The sequence below is a fragment of the Carex rostrata genome, chromosome 4 (assembly GCF_964058835.1).
Source record: "Carex rostrata chromosome 4, lpCarRost1.2, whole genome shotgun sequence".
Classification (NCBI taxonomy): domain Eukaryota; kingdom Viridiplantae; phylum Streptophyta; class Magnoliopsida; order Poales; family Cyperaceae; genus Carex; species Carex rostrata.
The window spans coordinates 3,552,632-3,567,922 of record NC_135921.1 but is presented as its reverse complement, the minus strand read 5'-3'; positions in this window follow the sequence as shown (position 1 = coordinate 3,567,922).

Below are 15,291 nucleotides of genomic sequence, written 5' to 3'. Positions count from 1 at the left end.
TATATTTTTATATTATATTATTATATTAATATATTTATAAGAGTAAAGCTAGCGTGTGACATGCTCACCAAGAAAGTTTGGTGAGCATAACTCCAAAAGTATATCGGATCGACGTCAAATGCCAAATCCAAACCGTTGAAATCCATGTACTTCATGAGTGATGCATATATATGCAAAATTTTGAAAGTTTCGAGTTTATTTGCTACACGGTCAAGTGGTCAAAGAAATGAACATTTTATTATAAGTTATTTTATATATTCAATTTTTATTATTTCTTTGACCACTTGACCGTGTAGCAAATAAACTCGAAACTTTCAAAATTTTGCATGTATATGCATCACTCATGAAGTACATGGATTTCAACGGTTTGGATTTAACATTTGACGTCGATCCGATATACTTTTGGAGTTATGCTCACCAAACTTTCTTGGTGAGCATGTCACACGCTAGCTTTACTCTATTTATAATATTATTATATAATATAATTTTTTTTATATTATATTATATTATGAGTAGAACTAGGGTGTTCTTAAGCTCACCAAAGTGTTTAGTGAGCTTAACTTCAAAATTCATCAAATCGGTTTCAAATGACGAATTTGAACCGTTAGAACCCGCCTATCTTACGAATGATGCGTCTACATGTGAAAATTTTAAACATTTGAATTAATTTAGTATAAAGTCAATCGGTCAAAATTAAAAGGTTAATAAATTAATTTTAGTGCATTCATTTTTTAACCTTTTTTGACCGCTTGACTTTATACTAAATTAATTCGAACGTTTAAAATTTTCACATGTAGATGCATCACTCGTAAGGTAGGCGGGTTTCAACGGTTCGAATTCGTCATTTGAAACTGATTTGATAGATTTTGGAGTTAAGCTCACCAAACACTTTGGTGAGTGATACCTCGCATATTTAGCCTATATTTGACTTGATTTCGTACCAAATTCACGTTCTAAATTATCAAAATCATGTGCATTTCATTGATATATCCTTAGAATTTGGTACTGCTGAGAGTTTGTTTGTTTTCTGCAGGATTGGAGCAAAATACACGAAGAAACGGCATTTTTGGACTCCTTGGTACAGCCCTTACCAGGCTTGGTACGGCCCTTACCAGACTTGGTACGGCCTACCCTTACCAGGCTTGGTACGGTCCTTACCAGATTTGGTACGGCCCTTACCAGATTTGGTACGGCCCTTACCAGACTTGGTACGGCCCTTACCAGATTTGGTACAGCCCTTACCAGACTTAGCCGATCCAGCCTCTTTCCCATCTTGTACGGCCTGGCCGTACCACCTTGGTACGGGCCGTACATAGATGCCGCCTGACAGAATTCAAATCTTGGCAGAGGCTATTTAAAGCGAGGGATCTCTCCATTTTCGGGGATTCCATTCCATTCCAGATTGAGAGCTCAGAGAAAGAGAGAAAGAGAGCAAAGGAGCAAGGAGAGAAGAAGAAGGAAGAGGAAGAGGCGAGAATCGACGGATCAACCTCTTCTCAACTCCCGGTCTTCGATCTAGTTCTATCATGCCTCTCTTTATCTCTTTACTTGTATTTCTGGACAGATCCATGACTTGTGAGTAGTAGATCATTGTTTCTAGGGTTTGTAGATGGATTTTCTTGATTTGTGTTGCTTTTCTTTATTTGGATCTTGTATGAACTCTTTTGATTGAATTGATTGTGTATTTGCTTGTCTTGATTGCTTTGTCTCTCTGTGATTGCATATGGTGTGCCTATAGTGGTAGATCAACCCTAACAAGGTCATGTGACCATTGCTTTCTCTCAACCAAACCAATCCCTTTAGGTAGACTTGTTCGAATTGAAGCCGAAAGGTTGAATTCTCCCCTAATTGACAGATTGGAGGATACCTTAGATCTCCAATCAATAAACTAGAGGATCTGGACCAAAACACGAGAGTTGAGGTTTAGAAACCCTAGAAGGTGAAGAATTGACTCCAAAACCTAGATCTTGAGCCAACAAACGAGAGTTGAGGTTTAGGAACCTTAGGTATGGTCAATTGAACCTTTCTGAAGAGTTTAATACGAGGTACCAGCAAGAAATGCATCAACTCGAACTTGTAAGCTCTGTACTGGTACATCAGTACGGGTCTTACAAGAGTGGTACGGCCTACCCGTACCAAGCTCCACTCGGCTTGGTCGGACCAGGTTGGTGCGGCCTAGCCGTACCAACTTGGTAAGACCCGTACCACTAGAGGCAAATCAGAGATGAAGTCTGAAACCCTTGAAACATCTTTTATCCCAAATCAAAACACAGTTTATACTTTTTCTTGCACATTTACTATTCTATTGCATTGTTTGATTGCTTGAGTTGATTCTTTAGGAAAATTAAGTACCAAAACTCCCTCTTTCTCACTTCTAGTCTTTAGTCGAGATAAGTAAATATCTAGATAAAGGAACCGTCCCTGTGGATCGATACCCGATTATACTCCTCGATAAGGTTGTGCACTTGCAACCCTAATCGGAAGGTGTAACCGCGGTTTTAAAAGGTACGCTCTCAAGCGTACCGAAACTTGAGTTGCGCTTTCACGCGAACAGTGAGCTTAAGAACACCACGCATCATTCGTAAGATAGGTGAGTTCTAACGGTTCAAATTCGTCATTTGAAACCGATTTGATGGATTTTGAAGTTAAGCTCACCAAACACTTTGGTGAGCTTAAGTACACCCTAGTTCTACTCATAATATAATATAATATAAAAAAATATTATATTATATAATATAATAATATTATATTATATAATATAATAATATTATAAATATATTAATATAATAATATAATATAAAAATATATATATAATATAATATAATATAAAAAATAAAATATAATATAATAATAATATAAATGAAAATCTCGGACGGGTTTTATAACTCCGTCCGAGCTATTTTGCTTTTTTTTTGTTCTGTTCTGGACGGGTCTTTCTATCCCGTCCGGATTCTCTTTTCTTTTTCTTTTTTTTCTTCCACGCGACTAAGCTGCTGTTACCGTTAATTAGATTAAGAAACCCGGACAGGTTAATTAGTCCCGTCTCATGGGACGGGTTATTTGAACCCGTTCTACTTATATCTCGAAAAATTTCAAAAACAATCCCGTATTTCGATATTTTATTTATTTTTTTTCTATTAATAAAAAATTCGGCATAAATAACTACTAAATCCATGCATAGTGGTACACGACATGCACTCTAACAAATTAAAGGTGTATATAGTGGGCTGATAATGGCTTGGATTAAAAGATCAATCCTAAACCATTGATTTCTCACTTTACATGGAGGCTCACGAAATGCATGGTCCCCTTAAACGGTTGAGCAGTTAATAAATAAATACGCTGACATTACATATGCACTCTCCAAGTGACTATCCTTTGAAATGATTACACTGGAAAGTAAACATCATTAAAATAATCTAATGGAATTAAAACACTTTTATTCTGGAGCCACTATACTCCGAGTTTCATAGCTTTCTCTGGGGGCGGACCAAGGATTTTCATCCGGGGTGGAGGCAAAAAAATATTGAATCGGGTTTAAACCCATTAACTAATTAAGTACTCGATAAAAAACAATGCTTTAACTTATACTTTTCAATACTCCGACTTGTAATTTCTGATTCTCTAACCTATAATTCTAATTACCAATCATAATTAATTGTTATTTTAATTTTAACTCTAAATTTAACTCGAATTACAAATCAAACATTCAGGGGAGGCAAAGTCGATCGGAACGTCCCGATCTCCACTAAAATTTAAAATCCCCCCCCCGGGACTGCATGGGTCCGTCCCTGGCTTTCTCTACCTGAGATTGACCGGATCGAAAAAGTTTTACACATGTATAACGGCATTACAGCTACCGTCATGCTCTTAAGCAATAAGATACCTTCTATTGCACTTATCATTTATTAACAATATCATTGGGTAAGATAGCAATTAGTTGGTACTTGATAGTTTGGGTTGCTGGGACAAATTTACAGAATAGGATGAGGTCAGAGTTTGAAGCTAGCGTAAGCGAAACACTAAATTTGATTGATTAATTAACAAGGTGAACACTAAAGAAAGTAATTGCACATAGTGTATATATCATGCCAGAATGTACAAATATCGTTGTTGGATACAATAGCCATTACTTTTAATTTGTCAGTAATCATTCCTAGATGCCAAATTATTTAGGCCGAAAGTAATATATTAAATTATCAAAATACAAAACATTAAACCATATGGGGCTTCATAGATTAGGAAATAAATCTGCTACAATCCCTTAGGATTGTAGGGTCCCTACAATTCCAAATCCAACCTTTCATTTATTTTGAGATTCATGAATAAAAAACAACTTATCTAGAGATTCGTATAACCCAATAAATGAAAGGTTGGGTTTGGAATTGTAGGGACTCTACAATCCTAAGGGATCGTAGAAGATTTATTTCCCAAAGATTATGGGCCAAAATTTCTGCACTATCTCTTAATAGGTGCATATGAAGATGTGCAGCTGAATTGGTGCAACCTAATAGAGGTCTGATTCGGTGCTATCACACCGACTCATGGCTATTTTCAAGTTGTTCAGGTGGATACCGGTGAAGGTGCGATTACTATTGTTGCACACATCTGACAAGTGAGGAGAAGGAAGATTACGGCTAGAGTTGTAAAGAGCTTCAGCGGCTAGTGGTAACTTCTATCTTTAATTTAATTTTACATGGACCCTATTTCGGATAGGAACTTGGGAACTTAATTGAATTGTAGCCTTATAACCCTACCTGAATTCCCTACAAAACTGATGAATCATATAAAAACTGTATAATAGTTGTCTTGTTTTAAGATGCTTAGTGATAATGATACTTTCAGAGAGCTACATGCAATACTTTTGGTTTTCTGTAATACAAGGTTCTTTTTTTTTTTTTAATATATCAAATTTTAAATGTCCAACGGTAACATCAAAGTTGGCCTCCCGTTATCTTCTCTTTCTTTCCCCTTTTTATGTAGTTAGTGGGATGGTCATTTGTGAATAATTAAATTAATTCTCTGCACTATATATAGAGATACCATCAGAAGAGCATCAAAAAGAACTAACTAACTGTCATCTTATCAACCTCTCTCTCTCTCTCTCTCTCGCTCTCTCTCTCTCTCTCTCTCTTTCTCATCCAGTACAATCACTCATGGCCAAATCCATTGTCATAAGTGCATATATTATCCTACTCTTCTTTTTAACAATTGTAATCTCAGGGGGGGCAGGAAAGCTACTTCAAGAGAGAAGTGTAAATCAAGGGGATCATACTAGTAGCATGAATGGAAAGTCTCTCAATTCGATGGTAGCGATTACTGATAACCGGCCAAGTAACCCAGGAAATAGCCCGGGAGTAGGTCACCTTTTTGGACGCAAAAATTTAGAGAAGAAACAATAGAAATTGGTTTTAAATTTGTACGGAAATAACAGTTTTTTTTATGTGTTTTTTAGTGAAGTATGAAAGCTTAAGCTTCTTGGTGTTATTGATTCTTGTAGTATCCATTTACTTGTTTGCAAGAATGATTACAAAAGTTTAATTGCTTCCTAATTTAAGATAGTGTGACTGCTTAATTCCATGCATTTGAATTAATTTTGAGAACTGAATCCATGTTGAAATAATCATTGCAGTATGATTCATATGAAACTCCACAAAGTGATATTATGCAAGGGTGTTCATTTCTATTAAGCATTATTAGTTTCACAACGATGAAATGAAGACATGGTAGAAATATGATACCATTTTTACCGGTTAATTATATTACAAGTTTACAACATATATTTCGCAATGCTTCCGCTCTTAATAACTTTTCTAGGGTCAAGAGAATATGTTTTTGAGTAAAGGTTGGAGATCAAGCTATCAAACTATTTAATATCTACAAATGATTGTTTTTTGAACTTGCGACTAGTCCAAAGACTGGTTCTCAGGTCAAAGAGAAGAATGTTCTGCAAATTGGAGTGATAATTTTAAATAACATTTTAAAAAATATGCAAACATACATGTTATCTATGTTGCAAGAGAAGCATACTTTTCAGGAGTCAAGAGAATATGCAAACATTTAAGAGAATTTTAAAAGTTTCTTATTCTCTTAATAACTTTTCAGGAGTCAAGAGAAGCATACTTAATTTGCAAGTTGGGCTGATCATTTTAAATAACATTTAAGATAATATACCAACATACATGAGATATATTCCATAAATGGAAAATAAATTCTAAGAGAGGAATGCAAAATGTTTCAAGGCTAATTGATACAAGTCAGCTGAATGTTCCTATCTGGCAAATTGTAACTTGAACTTTATTTTGTAACATATTCATTCTATCACTCCTGACATAATTAAAAAGCTTTAATTTATGCTTTTTGTTGAATTCCTTTTACATGAGAATATTTTGCTTTTTTGAAATTATCTGTCAATTCTGTGTGCTCGGCATCCAGGAAAAGTTTTGACAAATAATTTAATTTATAGCAGATATGATCTCCCAAGGGTGTCATAAAACAAGAATTAAGAATAACGCCTTGAAAACTTAATGATACTAAATTGACAGTATCTGCATTGGTTTAAATTAAAGCTTTTTTGAAGGTTAATTAAATGTGTTATTAATTTCTCTCCATGATAGTTAATTATGTCCTTGTTAATTAGGTTGGCACCTTACAAACCGGATCTACAACCAAATCAAGGGGTGCTTAGCCAGTAGGTATTTCCTGAGATACTTAATTAGCCAAGTCACAATGTTATTAATTATAACATCAATTATATATATTAAAATTTATTTAATTTTATTTTTTTAAGTTTTTATATATAATTTAGTCTTCCTGATAAAATGTTAAATGTGTACTTGTAACTTAGTTATTAGAATTTCACTTTGTCATATTATGTGTTAGAATAAAATAAACAATTGTAACTTCTCTTAGTTTAAGGAAAAGAAAAAGTATAGTGTGCTAATGAAGTACCGTGCAATGATATTGGGTAAATTTCGTCATAGGTCACTAAACTTTGTTATTTGTCACGAATTGATCATTCAAGTTTAATTTGTCTCTTTTTAGTCACTCAACTTTGTTATTTGTCCCATTCAAGTCCCTCTATACTTTTTCATCCAAAATCTTAACGGAATATGCCTATTCCGTTAGTATTTTAGATGGAATATGCTCATTATGTTAATATTTTGGATGGAATGAGTATATTCTGTTAATATTTTGGATGGAATAAGAATAATTCCGTTAAGATTTTGGATGAAAAAGTATAGAAAGACTTGATTGAGACAAATAACAAAGTTGAGTGACTAAAAATGAACAAATCAAATTTAAGTAACCAATTCGTAACAAGTAACAAAATTTAGTAATCTCTAGCAAAATTTACCCAATGATATTAATTTAATTGCACAACAACATCTTCACTTTTTTGTTCATGTGCAAAAAGGGCAAAGATAAAAAATAAAAAAATAAAAAATTAACAAAGGTATCAGATTGGCAGGGATATATTCCTCACTTGACCATATCATTACATAGGCAAAATCTTGTTTAAAATTCTTTTATGCCTTGCAAAGCTTTCTTTGCTGAATTTAAAAAAAAAAGAAAAGAAAAGAGATTTTGCTTCTTTCAAAAATAAAATAACAATGTAGATTTTGTTAATTATGCATTAGTCTGAGTTACAATTGCTCCTATGTTATATGCGCATATGGTTTTCAGATAATTTCCCCAAAACTTCGTTAATGGGCCGGGCTTATATTAATAGTCTGTCTTTAGGCCCAGAAACTAGCGAGCCGAATTTAAACGGATCATAAAATAAAATTTTAGCTGAACCCATAAACCTATCGGGTCGGGTTGGATGAATGATTCCCAATTTGCCATCCCCATTTATATGGAAGCGTATACTCTGCGGAGTTTTTCTGTGCGGAGCTTTTAATCTGGTCCGTTCGTTTCGAATCAGACGGACCAGATCAAATCTTGTCCGAATTTAAAAAAAAAATCTCAAAATTTGCGGAACTTTTAATCCAGTCCGTCCGATCTGAAACGAACGGACCAGATTAAAAGCTCCGCACGGAAAAACTCTGCAAAGGATATCATTTCCATTTATATAGCTCAACCATGCAAGAAAAGTGAGAGAGAATACTTTTTTAGGAATAATTCTCAACAACATTTAACCTTTATGATACATTTATCCAATATCTTCAAAATAAATAAAAAATATATATAAAAACTTAAAAGAATATAAAATTTTTAGATATGTGCTTCACTATTAAATTTTCCATAGTTGCTGACGTTAAAGTTTATTCATATATTAAAATTACCAAATGACATATTGGGTTTATTTAAATTAGAATTAAACAAACAAATCAAATAAAAGAAGCACCGTTTGAGTGTTATTTTACAAAAAAAAAAAAAAAAAAGACAGCTTATGGTACGGTGGCCATCTCTATCTTCGGAGCTGTTTTTTTTGTACCTGGAGCTTAATTTTGTGGTCGGTTCTCCATTAATTGGATGGTCTCCCTCCGTTCTTATTTCTTTCTTTAAAATACACTTGTCGAGCAACAAGCCCATTGTAAAGCACGGATCCGTACTATAAATGCAATTATATTATAAAAGAGAGCTCGTTGTTTTGAAATCATGAAGCTTGTGTGGACCCATTTTCCAGGCCACTTCAATCTGAACCCTAAACCAAGTTGTTGAGCATATATATATAGATGTCAGAAAACTTAATTATATGTGGAATATTCACCTCTATGTATATATAACCAAGTTGATTAGAGGCCTTGAAAAGATTTGCGGCGGTCAAAGATCTTGATGAAAACCAAATTAATTTTTGAAAGGTAAGTGCTGCATGTGTGCACCATAAACATTGTGTCGTTTCTTGTACGTAAGTCAAAATATTTTCTTATTCAATTGATCCTACAAGTGTAATTAAGTTTGTACAATGAAAAATGGATGTTGATCATATCTTTCACTTTAGCACTATCAATGAACCGAATTTTTTTTTAATACCATAATAAAAAAAAAAAAAACCAAAACACTCCGGTTTTTGGGAATTTCAATATTTACCCGGACTACACAGCCAATCTGCAGAACATTTATGAGAAGCCGTAGATTGACTTAGAGGTCTCCAAAAACACAAAATATGCACTGTGATATTGAATATATTTAGGTTTTGGGGACCTCTAAGCCAATCTGCGGTCCTCCATAAATAGGCCACAAATTGGTAGTGGAGCCCGAGTAAATGTGAAAATCCCTAAAACGGAGGTGTTTTTTTTTTTTTTTTTTTTTTTCAATTATGATAAGAATAAAAATTTCGGATCAATGAAAGGAGGGGGTGCCAGCTGGAGTGGAGCTAGAAACTTAAAGATTTAGTGTAGTGTAATTTTATTTTATAAGAGAAATAAAAAATATTAATAAATATAAATTTTAAACTATTTAACCGACAAAATTACTAACTTTTAAAAAAAAATATGGGGGGAGGGTTATTAGTTGCTCCTATTCCTTACTAGTCTCGTTTTCGAGTATCAGCTTTTGATCTAGTAGCAAATGTAATATTTTTCATGTGAAAAGTCATATGTTCGAAATTCAGATGAAAAATCTCTTATGAATATTAAATAGTTGAGTATCTTGAGCTCTTTTTACTTAAAAAAATAATAATTAAGGCCAAATTGTCATGAATTTGTCTATTAATAATGGCACATTGCCACAATATGCATTTACTATGTATGAAATAAAAAGAAAACTCTTCGGTCTTCACCATGTACAAATATATTGCACCTTCATAGTCCTCAGCTAGCACATACATTTAATTTTTCTTGATGATCCGTTGGAATAATGAAAAAATATCTTTCTTTTATAGGTTGTAGTAAATTTTCATTATCTTATTATTTCATATATGTTAATTAAATACAATCAAAATAATCCAATGATATATATATATATATATATATATATATATATATATATATATTTATATTTTTTTTTTCAGTTTCACTTTTTCATTATTCTAGCTTATTAACGAACAAGTTCAATGGCTAGCTAGGGAAGTGAGGAACGAAAAAAGAAGCTAATTAAGCTCTCCTATAAATTTAAATTTTATATTTTAATTTGTCCATTAAACTTTATAATTGTTACATGCATGAATATTTTTCAGTCCTCTTATATAAATTTTTGGCCTTCAAATCTCAATTTTCTGACTCCGAAATTGAATTTGTTTTTCCTTAATTATTATGAAAAACTATAACTTTGCTAAGGAAAAATCCCCCAAAACAAAGAAATTAAAAAATGAGGACACAGAGAATATAAAAAAGCTAATACTTGTTCCCATGCATGCTTATTTAACAATATAGTTGAATGGTAGAATCATTAACCTAATTAATGGCCAGAATTTAACAACCCTCTCAAACCATTGATCTCTGTACCAAATTGTATTTTGCATTGTGGAGAGAATATTGAGCAAGAATATATCTTCATATAAGGAAAGAACAGTTCAGCAACTGCCAAGCCAACATTTTGAACTATATAATTATATTATGTAATCTAGTTTTTTTTTATAGTTCCTTTTCTTATCTTTCTAATTATTTAAATATATTTTTCTTTCTTTTCCTTGAACTTTAACACTTTTGGTGTTATTCTGATGAAATTATTGTTAGACCCTCATTTCATTAAAAATAAATCATGATGCCAGGCCCCATATATGGTGCCCTAATATAGAAGTGAATATATATAGAGTTAGGCTAGGGTGCTATGGATAGCATAGTGGCCTCCTGTGCTACGGCTCAATATTCAAGTTTTCAAAATCCAAACGGTCGATCCGAACCGTTCATCTTATTCTCCATATTAATATCTGTTTGGAGACCAAATTTTATAATTTTCTGAATTTTTTTACTATTTATTAAGCCACTTTGAAAATCGCTAATCCAACGGTTTTACTGTTTTGTGCAGCCACCGTTGGATCAACAATTTTGTAAAATACTTAATAAATAGTAAAAAATTTCAGAAAAATGTAAAATTTGGTCTCCAAGCAGATATTAATACGAAGAATAAGATGAACGGTTCGGATCGACCGTTTGGATTTTGAAAACTCGAATATTGAGCCGTAGCATAGAAGCCTCTATGCTATCCATAGCACCCCAGCCTAACTCATATATATATATATATATTTATATATATATATATATATATCCTCCTTATTAAGGAGTTTAATGTCTAGATCCTGCAAGGGTCTTGATTTATTGTTTTTTTTACGGAATGATGCTCAGCCGTTAAATTTTCAGATCGCACATAAATGAATTTTCCAAATTATGAGCTTCAACACTTAAGTATGCATTGGCCGCACCGCATATGATTCCAGTGCTGCGCCGCATATGATCCCAGTGCCCGTAGACCGCGCGCCGCACCCGTGGACCGCGCCTGTGCACCGCGCACCCTTTTTCTTTCCTTTTTTCTGCTGAAGGCGGGATTCGAACCCAGTTGGGTTCTGTTGGTGCCAAAATAATTACCACTACACTAGAGTTCACATGTGTTATTTTGTAGATAAATATAGTATTTAACTATTTGTCTCTACAAATTTGATTTAAATTATCTCTCCTCCTTATTAAGGAGCATAATGTTTTCTACTACATGATTTGCTCCCGTTGCTGTGCACGGACACGATTACTAGTATATATATATATATATATATATATATAGGAATATGCTAGCATGCTATGCATAGCATAGAGCCCCTCCGTGCAACGGCTCGGATTTCGAGTTTTCAAAATCCTAACGGTCGATCCGAACCGTTCATCTTGTTCTCCATATTAATATGTGTTTGGAGACCAAATTTTACATTTTTTGGAATTTTTTTACTATTTCTTTAGATTTATTGAAAATCGTTGTTTTTGTTATGGTCCAGATTTGCTGAAAACAGCAATTTTCAATAAATCTAAAAAAATAGTAAAAAAATTTCAAAAAATGTAAAATTTGGTCTCCAAACACATATTAATATGGAGAACAAGATGAACGGTTCAGATCGACCGTTAGGATTTTGAAAACTCAAAATCCGAGCCGTTGCACGGAGGGGCTCTATGCTATGCATAGCATACTAGCATATTCCTATATATATAAGAATTAGAATTGGGAAGCAGAAGTTAATTATTAATATATTAGGATAATATTAAGTACTCCCAAAATTGTTGATAGAATTAAAAATATAAAACCCAAACATTCTGGATGTACTATATGAATGTCAAACATTATGGATGTCTTTGAAGTATAATTTCAGCATTTCACACATGTAAAATTATTGCACATTTTGTGGATAGATCTAGCGCCACAGAAAATCCCGCTAAACACCAAACAATGTTTCTTTCCTGACAAATTAGTTTTTCAATTTCTAAAAAAAAAAAAATCAATCTACTCTTTGTAGAGTTCAGATCCAATGAAGTAACCCAATCTTTGAGTTTTAAATGGAGACCGTCCGATTCGACATCCGTGATAATCTATTCGAAATGGAGAGCACACATCCCAAAAGATGAATTCGAATTGCGAAATAATCTTGAGCGACGGATTCGAATCGGACAGTCTCGATCCAAACCCAAAGATTGGGTTACTTTAGGGGATCCGGACCCTTCTTTGTAGCGCTTGACAAGCCGTCCATTCCACATACCCCTATATATACAGATACCCTCACAAGACCAACACAAATTCTACCTATATTTGCATTGCATTTCTTCTAGCTATATACCTTTCCTCTCTCAAATATTAAATTATATATTCATGGCAAAATGCAAACAAACACCCCCCTACATCTACATGCTCCTCTTTTGTTTGACAATAATTGTAATCTCATGTACTGAGGCAAGGAAGCTACTTCCAGATCAGAGAAATGTGATGCAAGATGTTCATTCTACCATAAGCACAAGTTCTGTAAACTACGCCGGCGGGACCATGACAACGACGGATGACAACCGGCCAACTTCACCGGGACATAGCCCGGGCATAGGTCATAAGACATTAATTAGTGGTAAGATTGTAGAGAAGAATTACTAGGAAATAAAACCGGGTTTCATTTAAATTTTTAATTTGTTTGGAAATATTCTCATAGGTGGAAATATTACTAGGAAATATTGTAGAGAAGATTGATTTCAGGTGCAATTTATTAATTATAGTTTGTTGTTATATGCTTGAATAATCATGTATATGTTTGTTGAAATGTAACCATTAATAAATACTTTTATAGTACAGTGTGACTGGTGCATTTATAGCATAATTATATATATTGCTTGGAGATAGTCGTTTTCATGGGGAAATGAATTGATTTGTATTTACTATATATTGCTATTCAAAGGACAAGACACATTGATAATGTTCATGCAACCACCAAATTAACTTTCAACATGAATGCCAATCAAATTACGAGATGGTATTGTTAATGTAATATCAAGTTTAGAGCATGTTCGGCAGCTGCCAGGTGAGAACGGGAATGGTCTTGGGTTCGGATTCAATTTGAATGACCTAAACACTGTGTGCGTGAAAAAAAAATTCACTCTAAGTGAATTTTTATTTTCCAAGAGCATAGTGACAGTCGAACAGGCCCTTAGTTTGAGATTTGCGTATCCTTAAAATTAGTACTTTAGTTCCATTTATGCAGGAACAAAGTTAGAAAATATGATTAGAATGAGACAATTTTTTTTATAAAAAAATAATTGTATAATAATTAGTTTAAACACAAATATATTTTTTGTAAAATAAATTGCTAAAAAAGAACATGACAAAAAAAAATGGACAATCTTTTGACATTTTCCTTCTACAAAGGTTGCATGTAATTACATTCTATTAAAATTATGTTTGATTGTTACTTAAATTTAAAGAGGATTAAGTTGCTACTTCATCTTACACCTATTTTATGTCGCGTTGGATAATTTAGATCACGAGTTAAATTAATCTGTCAAAAAAAGAGATAAATTGAAAAATAAATCTTTGCCAATTATAACAATAGACCTACCAAACATGTTCTAAGTTCTAACCATGCAATTTTCCAAAAAGGATAGACTAGAATTCTGAAATTACAATTTGAATAATGTACATTCATTATTGTCAATATTGTTTTCAAAAAGAAAGAATGATAAAATTTCCATAAAAGTAATATTGAAAGGAGAATTATAAATCAGAGATTCATTCTTCTAGCATAAATGCTTTGCCTCTATCATAAAAGTAAAGTATCTTGCCAATTCTGAGTTAAGATTTAATTTGCTTCAGTAGGCAAATTGGGAGAAAAAAATAATAATATTTTAAAAGCCGTACCATGTTTGTTAGTTGTCACAATATAAACAACAACAAATTTAAAATTTTGTGAGATTATATCTCTCCACCTCTCAAATTGGATCCCAAAAGCATGCTCAAATATTCAACCTTAGATTTGGGAAAAGAAGGAAATATTCTACTTTATTGTCTAACTTTTTTCATAATAAATTGTGTCCGGCGCCTATAGAAAATATTATCTGTCGATTGTTTGGGAAGTGTCTACTACAAAATACCTTAGGAAAGTCTATCTACAATATATTTATTTTCCTCTGGAATTTATTGGATTCCATGAAATTACAATTTCTTTAAAAATAAAAAATAAAAATGTTATGGAACTAAATTTAAATTTTGCAAGTAAAAAACTAGGTTTACTTGTTACAAACACAAAATCAATTTTAAATTAATGATAGATTTGGGGTTCTAAATTGCATTTAACTGGTATAGACATTCAGAATATACTTTAGAATATAGTGTTATATTGTGATAGATAAGTTGACACATCTTGTTTGTCACCGATATAAATTTTAGAACTAAAGTTAGAATGTTTTAAAGTTGCATAGTTGTAAACATAAATAAAAACATATTATTAATTTTGTCAATATACATGAATATTACTCTAATGCATTGAAAATATAATATCATAAAACTCATAATTTCTATATTTAGTAGAAAATTTAATGCTCCTACAAGCAAAATAAATACCTCATTTTTAAAAGAAACATCTACTAGCTTCAACTCAGATGTTACGTGATTTTAAAATTATATATAAGTGATATGCAAATAAAATTAAAAATAATACTCTCATATCAAACTTAATAGATTAGTTAAATCTACTCTACGGTCCAAATCTACTAATTGGCACAATTTTATTGGAAAGTTATTTTTTTAATTCATATACAATTAATCAATTAATTAAAAAGATCATCATTAATAAAATGAAAGAAAATATCATTAATGAGATGAAAGAAGATGCCATATGTCAGCTAGAGATTGATTAAGTTGAATGAAGGGCAAAAAAATCCTACCCACAAGGGG